The 18,454-nt window shown below is 39.4% G+C and overlaps 1 protein-coding gene across 3 annotated transcripts in view; it reads left to right on the top strand.

The window, feature by feature from the left end:
- Gpatch8 (G-patch domain containing 8) overlaps positions 1-18,454 on the top strand; it is an 85,197-nt gene that overhangs the window by 54,161 nt on the left and 12,582 nt on the right. The gene's annotated exons all lie outside the window — the stretch shown is intronic.

Raw genomic sequence — 18,454 nt, 5'->3', positions numbered from 1 at the left:
ATGTAGTTGTGATACTACACTTCTTTGCAACAATACCTTCCACATTTATCTACACATAACCAAGTTAAATTCTTCTGCTGATTGTTACTGCGGATTGTTACACATTCAAGACAGCTTTTTTACTTACTACATACCTTTGAAAATTGTTTTTTTTTTTTTTGGGGGGGTCCGATCGTGGGGCCTGAACTGTGGGCCTGGGCGCTGTCCCTCAGCTCTTCAGCTCACGGCTAGCATGCTACCACTTAAGCCATAGCACCACTTCCGGCTTCTTTTTTTTCTGCTTATGTGGTGCTGAGGAATAGAACTCAGGGCCTCATGCATGCAAGGCAAGCACTCTACCACTGAGCCACCTTCTCAGCCCCATGAAAATTGTTTTAATATATTCTTTTTTTTTTGGGGGGGGGGGTCCGGTCATGGGGCCTGAACTCAGGGCCTGGGCGTTGTCCCTTAGCTCTTCAGCTCAAGGCTAGCACTCTACCACTTGAGCCACAACACCACTTCCGGCTTTTTTCTTATGTGGTACTGAGGAATTGAACCCAGGGCCTTGAGCATGCAAGGCAAGTGCTCTACCACTGAGCCACCTTCCCAGCCCCTGTTTTAATATATTTTATACCCTGCTTGATTCAAATAAGAGAAATTTAAAAAGCATATAGATAGGCAAAGTACATTGTTAGTTACTTCTGCAGAGAATCTTTTTTTTTTTCAGCTGGGCACCAGTAGCTCATGTTACTCAGGAGGCTGGGATCTGAGGATCATGGTTTGAAGCCAGCCCAGGCAGACAAATCTGAGCAACTCTTATCCAACTAATCAGCAATAAGATGGAAGTAGAGGCATGGCTCAGATAGTAGAATGCTAGCCGTGAGTGCAAAAGCTGAATGAGAACTTGAAGCTCTTGTTCAAACTGAACCCCATATTGGCACCAAAAGAAACATCTTCCATCCAGGAATGGCTCAAGCTGAGGTCTTAGCTACTTAGAAGGCAGCAATCTGGATTTCACAACATTTAAGGCGAGTCCAGACCTGAAAATTGTTGAGACTCCATCTCAACCAATGACTGGGCACACTGACACTCCTCTATCATTCCAGTGACAAAGGAAAGCACAAATAGAAGGATTGAAGCCTAGGCATAAAGTAAGAACTCATCTCCAGAATGAATAATGCTCAAAGGGGCTTGTGATGTACCCTTGCTTAGCAAGTGCAACACCCATTCAAACTCCAGTACTGCCATCAAAACAACAAAAATCAGCTTTCAGGAAAGAAAATGTTATAGTGAGTGCTGTTTATCTCATAACTTTTCCACTTTTAAAATTTTTCCAGTTTTCAAGCCCTCTCCCCCTGCCCCCCATCTGCTCCCCCATCCTCTCCCCCTTCCCAGTTGTGGGGCTTGACCTCAGTCAGGGCCTGGCTGCTGTGCCTGAGCTTTATTTCTCAATGTTAGTGCTCCACCACTTTAAGCCATAGTGTTACTTCTGGTTTTCTAGGGGTTAATTAGGGATAAGAGTCTCACAGACTTTCCTGCCACATGCCCGAACCACCAATCCTCAGATTTCAGCAGATCCTCAGATCTCAGCCTCCTGAGTAGCTAGGATTACAGGTATGAGCCACCAGCATCGGCAAAGTTTTTTCTCTTTTTAATGGAATTAACAAAGACGGCATCTAAATACTTACTCATCCTTTTAGGCTCTTGAGAATGTTGTGTTTATGGAGCTAAGCATAATGGCATACACTTAATCCCAGCACTTGGAAGACCTAGCCAGGAAGATTGAAAGTTCAAGGCTAGTCTGGATTATACAAACAAATTCATGGCCTACGTGGGGTACTAGAGAACCTTTGTCCCAAAAGTAAAAAAAAAGGGACAAGAAGAATGAAAGAAGGAATGAAATTGACTGGAATACACTGTAAACATGTAGAAATGTAACAGTGAAATGCACATATAACTAATATAAGCTAATTGGGGAAAAATGTTTATAAAAAAAGACAAAAAGAAGTGAACACATCAAAATTCCTCAGAAGAGAAAACAATGGTAGTGATGACATTGATCCCATCTAGGGATTGGGAATGTGGCTTAGTGGTAGACTGCTTGCCTAGCACTACCATGCATAAAGCACTGGGTTTTGTTCCTCAGTACCACATAAACAGAAAAAGCCAGAAGTGGCACTGTGGCTCAAATGGTAGAGTGCTAGCCTTGAGCAAAAGAAGCTCAGGGACAGTGCCCAGGCCCTGAGTTAAAACCCCAGGATTGCCCCCATCCCCCAAAAAAACCTACCTGGGTGTCTGTAATCCTAGCTATTAAGGAGGCTGAGAGCTGAGGATCATAGTTTGAAGCCAGCCTAGACAGGAAAGTCTGTGAGACTCTTAACTCCACCAGAAAGAGGGAAATGGAACTGTGGCTGAAGTTATAGAGTACTAGCGTTGGTCACAAAATCTCAGAGACATTGTACAGGCCCTGAATTCAAGCCCCGGAACTAGTACACACACATTGACCATTTTGTAATTCCCCAGGAGATACTTCAGACGGAAAAAAAAAAAAAGACATGTAAGAATCAACAGTTTCAGTTAGTAAGTCTACTTAAGATTAGAAGTTTCTTCTAGAAAAGAGTAAACCAAGCAAAATTTAATTCAAACTTGAGTAGTATGGGGAAAAAGGATATTTTAAGGGGTAAAAATTCTATCAAAGCAAACTCTGAACATATTTGTCAATATGAAATTCATATTGACATTAGTTATTGTGTATGATACTGTTTTAGTGATATTGCTCTCAACCTGTATAAAGTAGAAATGTCACTTTTGCTTTATTAAATTTGACATGTTTATACTCCTACACGGCTTATGTTGCCTCAAAGTTCTTACTTTAGAGGGACTTTTCCCTCAAGAGAGACTTACCAATCAATATCAGGAGACGTTTTTGGTTGTTGAACCAAGAACCATCAGTGGGTAGAGGTCAAAGATGCTGCTAAACATCCTACAATGTAGGAAAGCCTCTGAAAAGGAAATTCTTGGCCCAAAATGACAAAAGGTGCATAGAGCTGAGGTTGAAAACCTTTATAGTATTAGAACTACTGAAAACCTTTAAATATATATGGCATTATGAAATCATGGCCTTTGCTTAGTACAGACAAATGAATTATTTTACTTTACTAGCTATAAACATTTGTAAAGTACTTGTCTATATGATCTAATATATTCACTTATTTTTAAATAATTTTTAAATTAAAATACAAAATTAAAAATTTCTCACAGAGAGCTCATGAGCTACTAATATGGACTATATGTGTGTCTGGGGAAAATGTTTAATGAATGAATTTATTCTGTTTAAAGAGAAATTTAAAAGAAATCAGATTTGGGGCTGGGAAGGTGGCTCAGTGTCGTAGAGTGCTTGTCTTGCATGCCTGAGGCCCTGGGTTCGATTCCCCAGCACCATGTAAGCAAAAAGAAAAAAAGCCAGAAGTGGCGCTGTGGCTCAACTGGTAGAGCACTAGCCTTGAGCTGAAGAGCTGAGAGACAGTGCCCAGGCCCAGAGTTCAGGCCCACGACTGGACCCCCCCCCCCAAAAAAAAAAAAAAAAAAGACCAGATGTAAAGCTCTCTTCCGCAATTTATGTATAAAATAAAGTTATAGATAATAGTTGTTGTGAGAAGTGATTGAGTTTTATATTAAAAGTACTTAAAAGAATGTCTAGCACATCAGAGATGTTTAAGAAATGATGTCATACCAGCTCAAGCATATAATCTTAGCTTCTTTGGAGGCTGATCTCTGAGGAACAGTTAACCAGCAAAATCCTGAAGTGGAGACAGGGCTCAAGTGAAAATGCCAAGCATGAGACTCTGAATTCGAGCCTCAGTATCAGCAATACAATCACAAAACAGATGTAGGGTGAGTTTGTCTTCTGTTCTTATTGATTGAAAAGTAAACCTTCTTACTTTTCCTGTTACTTTTGTTTTGTTTTGTTTGTTTGTTTATGGGGTCCGGTCGTGGGGCCTGAACTCTGGGTCTGGGTGCTGTCCCTCAGGTCTTCAGCTCAAGGTAGTGCTCTACCACTTGAGCCACAGTGCCACTTCCGGCCTTTTGCTTTTTGCTTATGTGGTGCTGAGGAATCGAACCCAGGGCCTCATGCATGCAAGGCAAGCACTCTACCACTGAGCCACCTTCCCAGCCCCTTCCTGTTACTTTTGTCTTATTGTGTTAGAATCTCAAATCAGCATGTTACATGTCAACCAAAATAAAAGTGCTAAGTTTTATAGTTTAACTCTTCTCTGCACTTAGAATTATATTTTGTTTATTTGGTTATTTATTTGGTAGGATAAGGATTCGCTTGTTAGGCAGGTGCTCTACCACTTAAGCCATGTCTTCAGCCTGCACTTAGAATTTCTAAAGACCATTTAGTTGTCCTTGGTACAACACAGCTAAATAACCCCTAAGAGGAGATTGAGTATATTTTTTATTCCTCTTCAATGGACATGAACTGACCATACAAATGGGCCTACCATTTTTCCAAATTGGTGCTCTAAAATCATAAAGACACCCGTCTTGTCTTCCAGGAAGGCACACAGGATTATTATGAATCTGAGACTATAGGTAAGTACTTTACTCTGTGTTAGTAATCCCTAGTTTGCATCTTCCCATCAAGTTTTCACCATTAAAAATTGTCAGAAAAACAATTTGTTAATAGTAAACTACTAATATACACAGGATCTTAAACATACCCTTACCTTTATTTAAAGGACAGATTCCTCACTCCCCCCTCTCCCCCCCCCCCCACCCCAAAGAGCTGTGTGGTAACTCGTAAATGATTTTTTTTTTCTGTATATGAAGAAGGGTGTTTCATGTCTTTCCCTATTTACTAGTTTTCTTCCAGTTTTATAAGTTTTTGTAAAGCTGGGCGCTGGTGGCTCACGCTTGTAATCCTAACTACTGAGGAGGCTGAGATCTTAGGATCACAGTTCAAAGCCAGTTCAGGCAGGAAAGTCCATGAGACTCTTTACCTCCAGATCTCCAGTAAACCACTAGAAAACTGTAAGTGGCACTGTGGCTCAAGTGGTAGAGCACTAGCCTTGAGCTGAAGAGCTGAGGGACAGCACCCAGGCCCAGAGTTCAAGCCCCATGACTGACCAAAAAAAAAAAAAAAGATTTTGTGAAGACCTTACTACAAGACATAATAATACTGTGGCTATATATAAGCTTTGGTTTATATATAGTTGTTCATACCTATAATCCTAGCTACTCAGGAACCTGAGAACTGAGAACTACTATTCAAATTTCATGACTCTTTATCTCCGATTAATCACCAAAAAAGCCAGAAGTGGAGCTGTGGTTCAAGTGGTAGAGCACTATCCTTGAACAAAAGAGCTCAGGGACAGTGTGCAGGCCCTGAGTTCAAGCTCAAGAACCAGCACATGTGCAAGTGCATGCACATGTGCGCGCGCGCGCACACACACACACACACACACACACTAGTTTTATTATATTTTGGAATCTCCAAAAGATAAGCCATATCATTCCTCAGTAAATATAAAAATCTGTTATTTGATTCTATATGTTCTGAGGTTTCTGAGTGCTCCATAAACACTAATACTAATCATCTCCTACTTTTGTTGACTTAGTTGTAACCTACACTTAAATTGAAAACTAGTATTTGTTGGTTTTGTGTGTGTCTGTGTGTGTATCTGTCAGTACTGGTTGAACTCATCATTTTGCTCTCATTTGGCTTTTTTTTTGCTCAAAGCTAATGCTGTTACTTCAGCCACACCTCCACTTCTGACTTTTTAGTGGTTAATTGGAAATGATTGCCCTTTGGATTCCTTTGCTCTGGCTGGCTTCAAACCTCAGTCCTCAGATATCAGCCTCCTAAGTAGCTAAGATTACAGGCGTGAACCACTGGCACCTAGCTGAAACTAAAGTTTATCTCAGATATCTGAAAATGCTCATCAGCTAAATGGATATTTCTTTAATTTTATAGAAAGCCTTAAAATTCAAACTTCAAATGATACTATTATTGTTACTTGGCAGTACTGGGGATTAGACCTAGAGTTTCACACTTGCTAGGCAAGCTCTCAGGCTATGCTTCCAGCCCTTTTAATTTAATTTTTATTTATTTAATATTTATTTAGTGCCTGTTCTGGAGCTTGAACTCTGGGCCTGTGTGCTGCCCCTGAGCTTTTGTGCTCAAGGTTAGGTAGCACTCTACTATTTGAGCCATAGCTCCACTTCTAGCCTTCTGGTGGTTAATTGTAGATAAGAGTTTCATGGACTTTGCTGCTACAGTTGGCTTCAAACCATGATCCTTAGAACTCAGCTCCCTGAGTAGCTAGGATTACAAGTGTGAGTCACTGGTGCCCAGCTTCTTATTTTGTTTTTGAGATAGGGTTTCATTAGCTTTGTCCCAGATAGCCTTGAATTCTCCATCTTCCTGCTTTACCTTCCAAGGATGGGATTATAGGTCTGGCATAATATTCTTTTTCCCAAAACAAATGTAGCAGCACACTGTTAGTAGTATTAGAATAATAGAAAGGCTAAAGGAATAGTTCTGTGGTATAGTATTTGCCTTGAATGTGCAAAGTCCAGGGTACAATCCCCAGCAATGTACATACAAAAAGTAAATAAATAATAATAATGGGGATAATAATAGTCAGTGCCCTAGCAATTTCAAAACTCACTCAAGATTCTTCCAGTCTTTTTCTCTTGTGTTTATGCTACTAAGAACTTCTAATTATGAGCCAGAGATCACAAATTGTCTTAGCAGATATATTTAGTCTGGTCTTCATGGTGTTAACCATTCTACTTTTAATTTTCATTTATTCGAACTTGTTAAAAAATGAAAGCTGAACCTAATGGTGCACATATATAATTTCAGATACTCTGGATTCCAAGGTGGAATTATTTGAGAGACCAGGGTTTCAGGGCCAGTCTTGAGAATCCATCTCTTATTTGTTATTGTTGTTACTGTTTTACTGTTCTTGATTTTTGTTTTGTTTTTGTTTTTGTTTTTGTTTTTGGTCGGTCGTGGGGCTTGAACTCTGGGCCTGGGCGCTATCCCTGCCCTCTTCAGCTCAAGGCCAGCGCTCTATGGCTTGAGCCACAGCACCACTTCCTGATTTTTGTTTTATTGGTGTTACTGTTCTTGATTTTTTTTGTTGTTACTTTCTGTTGCTATGCAGCAAGACCTTGTAGCTCTATGTAGCACAAACTAGCCTTGAATTCTGTCTTCCTACCTCAGTCTCCCAACTGCTGAAATTAAAGGCATGCCCATCTCTTAAACAAGAAGAGCAGGGCTGGGAAGATGGCTCAGTGGTAGAGTGCTTGCCTTGCATGCATGTGGCCTTGGTTCGATTCCTCAGCATCACATCAGAAAAAGCTGGAAGTGGCGCTACGGCTCAAGTGGTAGAGTACTAGCTTTGAGCTGAAGAGCTGAGGAACAGCAGATTCACTTTTATATAATTCAGCTTTGACTTACCTTGAAAAATTAATAAATATCCAGTGATATTGGGCCTACATTTTGATATAACCCTTGAATAGAGCTGAGTCATTATTACCTCTTTACTTCTGTGTAGTCAGTTCTAGTTTTGATTTCAACTTACCTTTTGCATCTCTTTTCTCTTAACAGCTATGTGATTTAATGTTACTAGTCTTCTAAAAACACTTGTGTTTGTTTGTGACCCAGGGCTGTTCCTCTCCTTCCTCTCCTCACAAGTTTCTGTGAGTTCTGACTGATATTGGGAAAATAGAAAATTGAAGTCTGCCTCCTTATCAGCTTACTTAGAATTTCAGTACATCAATCCATTTGTCAAAATCTGGCACTGTAAATCAGCTTCTGAAATTTGCTCTAGTCTCCCTCTTTTTCTGAAAAAATAACTTTAATATAAAAACCTCTTCGCTTTTTTTTTTTCTTTAACATAAATCACAAGACTAATCTTACTTGGTGATAAATAGCAGATAATAAAAGTAGTTTCCTCAATTGTCTTTTATTTGTTTTGTATTTTGGTACTGGAGTTTTGGCCTTACTATTTACTACCCTAGCACTCCAGAACCTGAGCAATTTTCCAGGCCTGCATTTGGTAAACTTTTATGCTCAGACTGACATCGGTCCTCCAGATCGCAAGTTTCTGAGTAGGTAGGATTGTAGATGTGAACCACAAGTGCTAGCCTTCCCTTGAATTTTTTTTTCTTAACCTTTTTTTTTTTTTTTTCTTTTGGCCAGTCCTTGGGCTTGAACTCAGGATCTGGGCACTGTCCCTGAACTTTTGCTCAAGGCTAGCACTCTACCACTTGAGCCACAGCACCATTTCTGTTTTTTTCTGTTTATGTGGTACTGAGGAATTGAACCTAGGGCCTCATGCATGCTAGGAAGCAATCTACCATTAAACCACATTCCTAGCTCTTCTTAAACTTTTAATATAAAAAAATTCACTGATATATCAAAATGTGAAAGGGTGACCATCACAAAGTATGAAATCTTGTGATTGGGAGTCCCATGAAGTGGACTCCTTGGTGCACACACATCCATTCATGCATAGTTCTGGTGTGGGAACATAAACTAATGCTTACAAGTATGTACACCCATGCTCCCAGGAATGGCCCTCAGTGTGTGTTCTGCACGCCACCAACTCAAACCAACATCTACTCGGGACATTCAGTAACAAAAATACACATCTTGCCAGAATATTGAGGCTGACTTGGACCAACACAAACCCAGAAAATACATTACTACCTACTTTAAGGTAGTCGTTCATAAGGGTTGTCAACAGTTCCAACATAAGGAACTTTCTACATCTTTTTTCTCTAGCCAATGTGGTCCTTATTTATAGAGGCCTTGATCGTCAGCAGCATTATTATCTCCTTCAGTCAGAATGATAAATTGCTTTTTTACGAATCTTCAGAACTTGATGAGCTATAAGGATCTCTCCTTTCCAAACACAAATTCCCCACCCATATGGAAGTTATGACTTGGTTCATTAAAAAGAGATCTCTACATGTTACCACCAAGTACCAGTACAGCTGGGCTTCTACTCCCAATTATTACCATTCACCCCTTCCAGATCCTTAGTGTGGAGGACATAATCATTCCAGAATTTTGGATTTGATAATACAGCTGCCTCTACTTCATCCACTGAACATCACCTAGACAGTCTAGAAACCTGCAAGCAAGACACTGAGAGAAGAGAGGGGGAGTGACCCTTGGTTATTTGTAAGTTAGACTTGTCCATGATTTTGCTTTTCCAGACTCAAACTCAAGATCCTCTTGTCTCTACCTCCTACGTAGCTGGTATTACAGGCATGCCTACAAAACCCAGCTTTAGTTTCTTTTATTTGAAATAACTAAAATAGGGCTGGGAAGTTGGCTCAGTGGTAGAGCGCTTGCCTTGCATGCCTGAGGCCCTGGGTTGGATTCCTCAGCACCACATAAGCAAAAAGAAAAAAGCTGAAAGTGGCGCTGTGGCTCAAGTGGTAGAGCGCTAGCCTTGAGCTGAAGAGCTGAGGGACAGCGCTCAGACCCAGAGTTCAGGCCCCACGACGGGACCCCCCCCCCCAAAAAAAAATGGATGAACCCAAAGCAGTGAGCACTAAATTGTACGGAATAGATTTTTTATTTTTTGGTTGCAGTATTGGAACTTGAACCTAAGCCTGGGCACAAACATGTTCCTTAGCTTTTTTGCTAAGGAACTCAAGTGCCTTTATGGAGGCTAATTGGAGATAAGAGTGTTGATGACTTTCTTGCTCAGGCTGGCTTCAAATCTGGATCTTGTTATCTCAGCCCCTTGATTAGATAGGGTTTCAGACATGAAATCACCCGCACTCTGCTTAAAATAGAATGTGTGTGTGTGCGTGCACGCAGGCACCTGTGCACATATGTATAGGCACACACATGCTTATACACTGGTCCTAAGGACCTTTACCAAGGGCCTGGGTGCTGTCCTTGAGCTTTTTTGCTCAAGGGTAGTGCTCTACCATTTGAGCCACTGCTCTGTTTCTAGCTTTTTGGTGGTTAATTGGATGTAAGAGTCTCAAGGGGCTCTCAGTGGCTCATGCCTATAATCCTAGCTACCCAAGCCAGCCCAGGCAGGAAACTCCTTGAGACTTTCATCTCCAATAAACCACTCAGAAAGCCAGAACTGGCACTGTGGCTCAAGTGGTAGAGCGCTTGCCTTGAGCTGAAGAGCTAAGGATAGTGTCCAGGCCCAGAGTTCAAGCCCCATGACTGACCAAAAAAAAAAAATGTCATTCAAGGACTTTCTTGCCCTGGTAGGCTTTGAACCATTATCCTCAGATCTCAGCCTCGAGTAGCTAGGATTATAGGCGTGTGGTATCAGTGCCTGGCTTGTAGTTTAATAAAGTGTAGCAGAAGGGAAACTTCAAATTTAGTAGTATTTTCTTTCTGTTTCTATGGGTACAATAACTATTGGAACTATTTAATAGAGAATTAAATCATTTAGTCAGTCTCTAAAACTTGAACATCTTTGGAGCCTTGTTAGCTGCTTAGCCTTATGTGTTCATTCCTGTCTTGTCTTGGGAAGAGCAGCTTAGATCTAGCACTTATAATCTATACCTTGGAAAAACTTGTGTTTCCATGGAGGAGTTGTATGTTTAAATAGACCCTTGAGGAGAATGTTGCAAGTACACCAGAAATTCTTTTATGTAATTTGAATTGTTTTTCAATTCAGCATGTAATCCTAACATAAATAAAAATTATTTTACTTTATTCACATTCTTCCATTTAAACTTGTTCTCTGCCCCATAAACTTAAATTTATCACAGTGATGTACTACAGAGATTCTAAGATTAGGCCCTATGTTCTATTTTAGTCTGAAAGGATAAAGCAGTCTAAATAAAAGTTGGTGGATGATTGCTTCAAAATCCCCTAAGCTGGACACTTTAAATGGATGTTACAATATAAAATTATCTCAAGTTATCTTAAAACTTGTCCATGTTAAATTTTTATGGTAGTAGAAATGAATATATATGAATGAATATATACATGTATGTATATGAATGAGCACACGTGTGTGTGCGTGCATGTGTGTGTGTTTGGATATTTTTAAACATATATATGAAAATACCTTAAAATAGGCAGCTATTTTTTTAAATACCATATTTCTAAGACATTTTGCTGAATTTGTCAACATAGCAAAACAAATATTACACAGTAATTATGTGACAAACTTACTTAATATCTACCTAATTACATTAATAGTCTGTTGCAAAGTAAAAGGTAATAATAGATGGTAAGTATTTTCCTGCATGACTGTAATTAATATTGTTCTTACCATAAAGAATTTGTTTTTCTTTCTTTCTCATTGTTCCATAGTAATTGGTATTAGTATTATTCTAGGTACTCTTTCCAAATGAAATTTTCATTCCTTATTGATACACATTACTAAAAGAATTTTATCTTTTGTCTACTAAGATTTCCTTCACTATTATAATCTTGACTATAATCTTCCTTCCCTGAGTAGTTAAATGTGATACTTTCTGCATTCCTTTCTGGCCTTTTCTCCCAATCACCAAGTGGTGATGTGCAAGATTAGCATCAGACATTGCGGACTTGAATCAGGTGTCCAAGCAATAGCTACAATGTGATTACTTCTGAGAGATTACTGAGAGAGAAAAAGAGAGCAAAAACCCATAAGCTGTTGGATGCTGGTGGCTCACATCTGAATTCCTAGCTACTTAGGAGACTGGGGATCAAGGTTTGAAGCCACCTTGGGAAGAAAGTCTGTGAAACACTTAATCTCTATTTAGCAACCCAAAAAAGATCCAGAGGTGGAGCTGTGGTCAAATACCAGCTTTTGCTCTGGGACCCCATCCATGTCCTGAGCTCAAATCCCAGGAAAGGCACAAAACAAAGAAAAAACTGGGCTGAAGAGGCCATGGATTTTGGGGTATTTAGGATTGTTGATATGAAAGATGAGATTGCAGTTTGAAGAAGGGCAGATGATGTGTAAGCAGAAAAAGAGGCCAACAACCCTTTCTTTATTCATCCTGTGTCTTCATAAACAAGAAGTACTATGTAAAAGTGCATGTGTTCTCCCTACATCTCATTTAAAAAAATAAAACCAGTGTAGTAAATGTTTATTGAGCATCTGTTTATGCCATGTATGAACATTGCATATTAGGGAAATTCAGTCTTGGTTCTGGATGAGTGCTGTCATTAATCTGATTAGAAAAAGAGAACTACTTTGAGTCTAAGAAGATAAAATCAGGTGTTTTTCTTGAGAACTGAGTAAATATAGAACATAATTATTTTAGTGGTAATAGGTATCAGTTTAGTGAGATAAGATCGTCTCACACATCACCACTTGGTGATTGAAAGAAAAGGCTAGGAAACTGAAGAAAACCTCACATTTAACTATTCAAGGAAGGAAGATTATAGTCAAGATGATAATAGTGAAGGAAATCTAAGTTAGTAGAAGATGAAATTCTTTTAGTAATGTGTATTGTTAAGGAATGAAAATTGTCTTAGTGGTAGTAAGTACTTGTTTTTTGATGTCTAAAATTTCCTTTGCATGGGAATCGTTTTTTGTTTTTTGTTTTTTCCATTAGAAAATAAATTTGAAAGCCAGGTGCCGGTAGCTCAAGCCTGTAATCCTAGCTACTCAGGAGGCTGAGATCTGAGAATAAAGGTTCAAAGCCAGCCCGGGCAGGAAAGTCTGTGAGACTCTTATCTCCAATAAGCCACCAGAAAACCGGAAGTGGCACTGTGGCTCAAGTTAGCTGAAGAGTTGAGGGACAGTGCCCAGGCCCAGGGTTCAAGCCCCATAAACCAACAAAAGAAGAAGAAGAAAAGAAAAAACTATGGACAGAGTATTCTTACACTTTAATTCCCAGCTTAAACATAATAATACTGTAATAATGGTTCTACTTGTTATTAATCCACTAACATTGTCAAAAAAAAAGCCATATAGTGTAAAGTAATTTAATCTGTGCTAGGCACTGATGGCTCACGCCTATAACCCAAGGTATTCAGGAAGCTGAGATCTGAGAATCAAAGTTCAAAGCCAGCCCAGGCAGGAAAGTCCAATAATGGGACTCTTATCACCAATTAACCACTAAAAAGCCAGAATGGAGCTGTGGCTCAAAGTAGTAGAACACATTGAGCACAAAAACTCAGGGACAGTGCCCAAGCCCTGAGTTTAATGCTCAGACCAGCATAAAAAATAAATTTAATTATCTGCTACAGAGCCTGAATGTTAACTTTAGTAGACATTAGAATTTACATAGACATTACATTTAGTAGACAGTAGAAAGTTACTTTAGTAACTTTAGTAACTACTAAGGTAGACATTTTAGGAGACAGCATGCTTGTGCTCATGAAGTCCGCAATTAAACAAGAATACATGACTGCTTGGTGATCCTTTTCTACATGTTTGCTATTGCTACATTAAGATTTTCCATTTTCTATTTTTTTAGCATAATTTGTTCAGCTAGTCAAGTAGAAATTAGTGTCCAGAGTTAAGATATTTGTCTGCCAGCCTGATAACTCTCTGTAAGCTGTGGAATTTTTGTTCTGTTTTTATGGGCAAACACTTTTCTGTTAAGCTACAGCATCAGCCCTTAAGCTGTGTTTCTTTTCCTTCTCTTTTCTTTTCTTTTCTTCTTCTTTTTTTTTTTTTTTGGTTGGTTGTAGAGCTTGAACTCAAGGGCCTGGGCACTTGACCTTGAGCTTCTTTGTGCTCAAGGCTAGCACTCTGCAACTTGAGTCACAGTACACTTCCGGTTTTGGGGTGGTTAATTGGAGATAAGAGTCTCTGGGGGACTTTTCTGGCCAGGCTGGCTTAGAGTGACGATCCTCAGATCTCACCTTCTTGAGTAGCTAGGATTACAGGAGTGAGCCACTCTCTCTCTCTCTGCTAAGCTGTGTTATCTTTAACCAACCCAGAGGAGCCCCAATTAATTTGGTTGATTCTTCAAGTACTTCATCATTTGTTAAGGTTTTTCCTCTCTGTTAGACATTTAGAAAGTTTAAGGAAGAACTTAGCTACCTTGAGGAGCAGTAGAAAGTGTCATTCTTATACCACAAATGTATACTTTTTGTTGTTGGTGATGGTGGTTGTGGGACTTGAACTCAGAGCCTAGGTACTATCCTTGAACTCCTTCAGTGCTAGGCTAGCACTCTACCACTTTGAGCCACAGCTCCACTTCCAGTTTTCTAGTGGTTAATTGGAGATAAGAGTCTAACGGACTTTCCTGCCCTGGCTGGCTTTGAACTGTGAGCCTCAGATCTGTCTCCTGAGTATCTAGGACTACAGACATGAGGCACCAATGCCTGGCTAGTTTTTGGCATCTTTTTACCCTCTTCTTTCCTTTTTCTGTTTTCTGATTCTTCTCTGATAAACAATCATGCTGGCCTTTTATTTTTACTTAAAGAAGTTATCTGAAGCTGTCCTTTTCTAAGAGTTTCAGAGAACGAATTGAATACAGTGTACAGAATTTCATATGAACATTCCAGTGGCAAATGAGCCAGGACTGCTACCTGTTGAATGAAATAGGCAGTTTTGAAATACTGGCTAGGTCCTTGTACCTTTATAAAAATTAGTTTTTAGGTTGGGAATGTAGCTCAGATAGTAGTAGAGGTCGTGCTCAATTTGCTCCAGGCCCTGAGTTCAATCCCTATCATCTCCCAAAAAAATTACTTTTTGCATATAGGGAATTAAGTTTCTGATCAGTATCTATCTTGTCATTTTACTTAGTTTTATCTAGGAACACGGGATATACATTTTTCCCCCCCGGGGTAAGGACTGAACCCAGGGCCTGGCGCGCGCTGGGCAGGTGCCCTTCCGCTGGGCTAAACCCCCAGCCCCGGGGTATACATTTTTAGACTTGTTGTTTCTGCAAATAAGAGGCTCTTTTGCTCTCTGAATAATAGCTGGAATACATACATATTGCTTAAAATATGTCCCTATTAGAGATGTGCAAATATTTTGTATTAGCCTTTCCTACAAATATTAGAAATTTTTATTTGGGGAAAAAAATCAAAAGATCTACTATTTTTTTTTTTTTTTTTTTTTTTTGGGTCCGGTCGTGGGGTCTGAACTCTGGGCCTGGGCACTGTCCCTCAGCTCTTCAGCTCAAGGCTAGCACTCTACCACTTGAGCCACAGTGCCACTTCCGGCTTTTTATTTTTTGCTTATGTGGTGCTGAGGAATCGAACCCAGGGCCTCAGGCATGCAAGGCAAGCGCTCTACCACTGAGCCACCTTCCCAGCCCAAAAGATCTACTATTTAAACCAAATTATTAAGTAGATCTCTTCTGTAGACTTTGCTCTATTTCATGTTTTGGGGGTTTGATTATAAAGATAAACTTAAAGGAAAAGAGTATTGAACAGTTGTGACTTACTAAGTGATTTACATTTATTTTGACATTAGTATCATAAATCCACTAATAGCCCTGTTTTTACACTGAGGGAACTGAAGCTGTGATGGATAAAAATCACATAGTGATTTAACTGTGATTTAAACATAGGTCCTTTAGACTATGAAGCTTATACATACTGCCTTTCTGAAAGACAAAATTGATTACTAACTGTAATCAGAGAACAGAATATGACTGCTGCTAGATAAGAACTATGGCAAAAGTACTGGCAGTTCAGAAAAAGATATGCCTTACGAAGGATCAGGAGAGATTTTGTGAGGAGGATTTAGTTTGCTTTTGAATTGGAAGGAAAGTCTTTAAGTTAGGTAAAGGAAAAATAGAAGCTAAATCATGTCTTGCCATTTTTATTACCAGAATGCTATCACATGAGCAAGACCACAAATGTACATAGTGGTTTGAGAGTTTGCTGAGCCCTGTCTCAAGTTGAAGCTAAAATTTTGAGTTTCTCGTTTCTACCTTTGAGAGTATAGGTTTGACTCAAGTTTGTAAAGATGATATGGAGCCAGGCAGTGATGGCTCACTCCTATAATTCTAGCTCCTAGGGGCCAAGGAAGCCAGCTCAGGCAAAAATTTGAAGAAATCTCACCTCAGCCAATAAAAAGCTGTGCATAGCCGGGAGCCGGTGGCTCACACCTCTAATCCTAGCTATTCAGGAGGCTGAGATCTGAGGATCACAGTTCAAAGCTAGCCCAGGCAGGAAAGTCCATGAGACTCTTTATCTCTAATCAACCACTCAGAAAACTGGAAGTGGCGCTGTGGCTCAAGTGGTAGAGTGCTTGCCTTGAACTGAAGACCTGAGAATAGTGTCCAGGCCCAGAGTTCAAGCCCCATGACCAACAAAACAAAAACAAAAAAAACGCTGTGCATAGTGGTATATGTCTATCGTACCAGCTGTGTGGGAGTCTGACATTGGGAATATAATAGTCCAGGCAAGTCCAGATACAGTGATACACTCCTGTCATCCTAGATATGTCAGGAAGCATAAATAGGGGGTTGTGATCCAGAACAGCTTAGACAAAAAAGTTCTCAGGACTCTCAAAAAATAAAACAACAACAAAAAACACAGAGCAGAAAACTGTGGCCCAAACATTAAAGCACCTAAAAAAAAATTTTTTTAAAGCACCTGCCTATCAAGAACATAGCTAGCCCTGGGTTCAAGCTCAGTCAAGCAAAACAAAGTGTGTGTGTGTGAGACAGAGTGGGGGGGCGGGAGGAGGGAGAAAAAGGGAGAGAAAGGGAGAGGGAGAGAGAGCATGTGCTATACTTCATAAAGTACCAAGATTTATAATTTCGGTGTATTAGCATCATCTCATTTGTCTTCTATCCCTCTACATTACATACACATGTGTGCGCACATATATGCTAGCCTGAAGTGGTAGGGTATCTTTCAAAATAAGTTGAACACAGTTCTACTTCAAGGATTCTTTCAAGTAGCTGCTAAATGATTGGAAATCATTCTGGAGGCTCTAGACATTGGTGGAAGAACATTCTTTGGGACAAAATGTCCTATTGTTCAATAAATGCCTCCTTATACAGGTGCCAGTGGCTCATATCTATAACCTAGCTACTCAGGAAACTGAGATCTGAGGATCATGGTTCAAATCCAGCTTGGGCAGGAATGTCAGAGAGTCCTCTTCCAGACAAAAAGGCCAGAAATGGAGCTGTGGCTCAAGTGGTACAGTGGCAGCTTTGAGAAAAAAAGCTCAGAGACAGTGCCCATACCCTGAGTTCAAGCCCCAGTGCTAGCATACAAAATATATATAAAACATAACTGCTTCCTAAATAAGATGAAATATTTATAAAAAGGAAGGAGATGATTAAGCGTGGGGAAACTAATGAAGGACTAGAAAGAAGATGGCATATATAAGAAAAACACATTCTATTTAAATTTTGAGTAAAGAGCTTATTGTAAAGAGAAGAAAAATCTAGGTTGATAGCCTTAAAGTAATAATATAGGCACGATGGAGACTCTTTCTCCCCTATTTCTTTTGGAAGAAGAAAAATAGATCATATTTACTTAGAATAGTTCTCTGTTTGAAGTCTTTTTATAGTCTACTGTGAGAGCAGCCTGTCTCAGTAACAATTTAACCAGCTGTTGGTTACTTGAATTTCCCTAAAACAAAGATAAGTGAATACAAGGCTAACTGCTTTTAGACAGCAGCAGTCCTTTCCAAACTTATGTAGTCATTTTTATTAATAAGCAATAGGAATGGTTTCACATACCTAGGTAGCAGTGTGTCAGTCTGTGTGTACACAGATGTGCTTCCCTTCTCCCAGCACTTTTAAAGTTGATGGCTTTGTCCTTGATTGTTCAGTATAATAGTTTGCAGATTCACTAAGAGAGCTTATGTAGTAATGCTTGCTTTATTTTTTTTCTCTTCCATTCTTGTTTTATTTTTTACTTTTTTTCCTTTGTGATATGACATTTTCAGCTGATGTATTGAAAGCAAATCCTTCTAATTTGGAAGCCCTGATCACAAGAGTGAGTTTTTCTACTAGTGTCTTTAGCTGTATCTCTTTTTTTTGTGTGTGCGTGCGTGTGTCTTTCTACCCTTTCTTTCCCCTTCCCAATTCAAAAGAGTTTCAAAACAGGCTTCATAAATATTAGGTACAAAAATTCCTCTGTCTGTTGAACATCATACCTTTTTACAAAGCAATGTCCACTTTATATTGGGTCAAAGTCCTTTTCCCAAGCTGATGTAAAAACATAAACTAATGTGTGTGTGTTTTTTTTTAATATTACCTATTGTGTTAAATAATTTTAATCCTGTCTTCATTGCAGATAGGTATGTCTGGACTTTGTCACCAGTGTATTCTGGCACTGTTCTTTTTTTGATTGTTTCTTTTATCTTAAGGAAACGTATACAGTAGCTTTTGAGAATAAAAGACCTATTATCTGAATTTTCAAATCTTCAGCTTTATCTCTATTTTCCCTCTTTATCCTCTGGGTATTTCTCTCAGAACCATGAAGGAATAAAAGCTATTAATATTGTACTCTAATTTCGGTAGACTGACCAGATGAAAGTGGTCAAACTGATGAACTCTGAATGTGCTAGTATTGGAAGACCTCTAGGGTTTGTTAAATATGACA

The sequence above is a fragment of the Dipodomys merriami genome, unplaced genomic scaffold (genome assembly GCF_024711535.1).
Source record: "Dipodomys merriami isolate MVZ:Mamm:240054 unplaced genomic scaffold, mDipMer1.0.p SCAF_19, whole genome shotgun sequence".
Taxonomy (NCBI): Eukaryota; Metazoa; Chordata; class Mammalia; order Rodentia; family Heteromyidae; genus Dipodomys; species Dipodomys merriami.
This window is presented reverse-complemented; position numbering and strand designations above follow the sequence as displayed.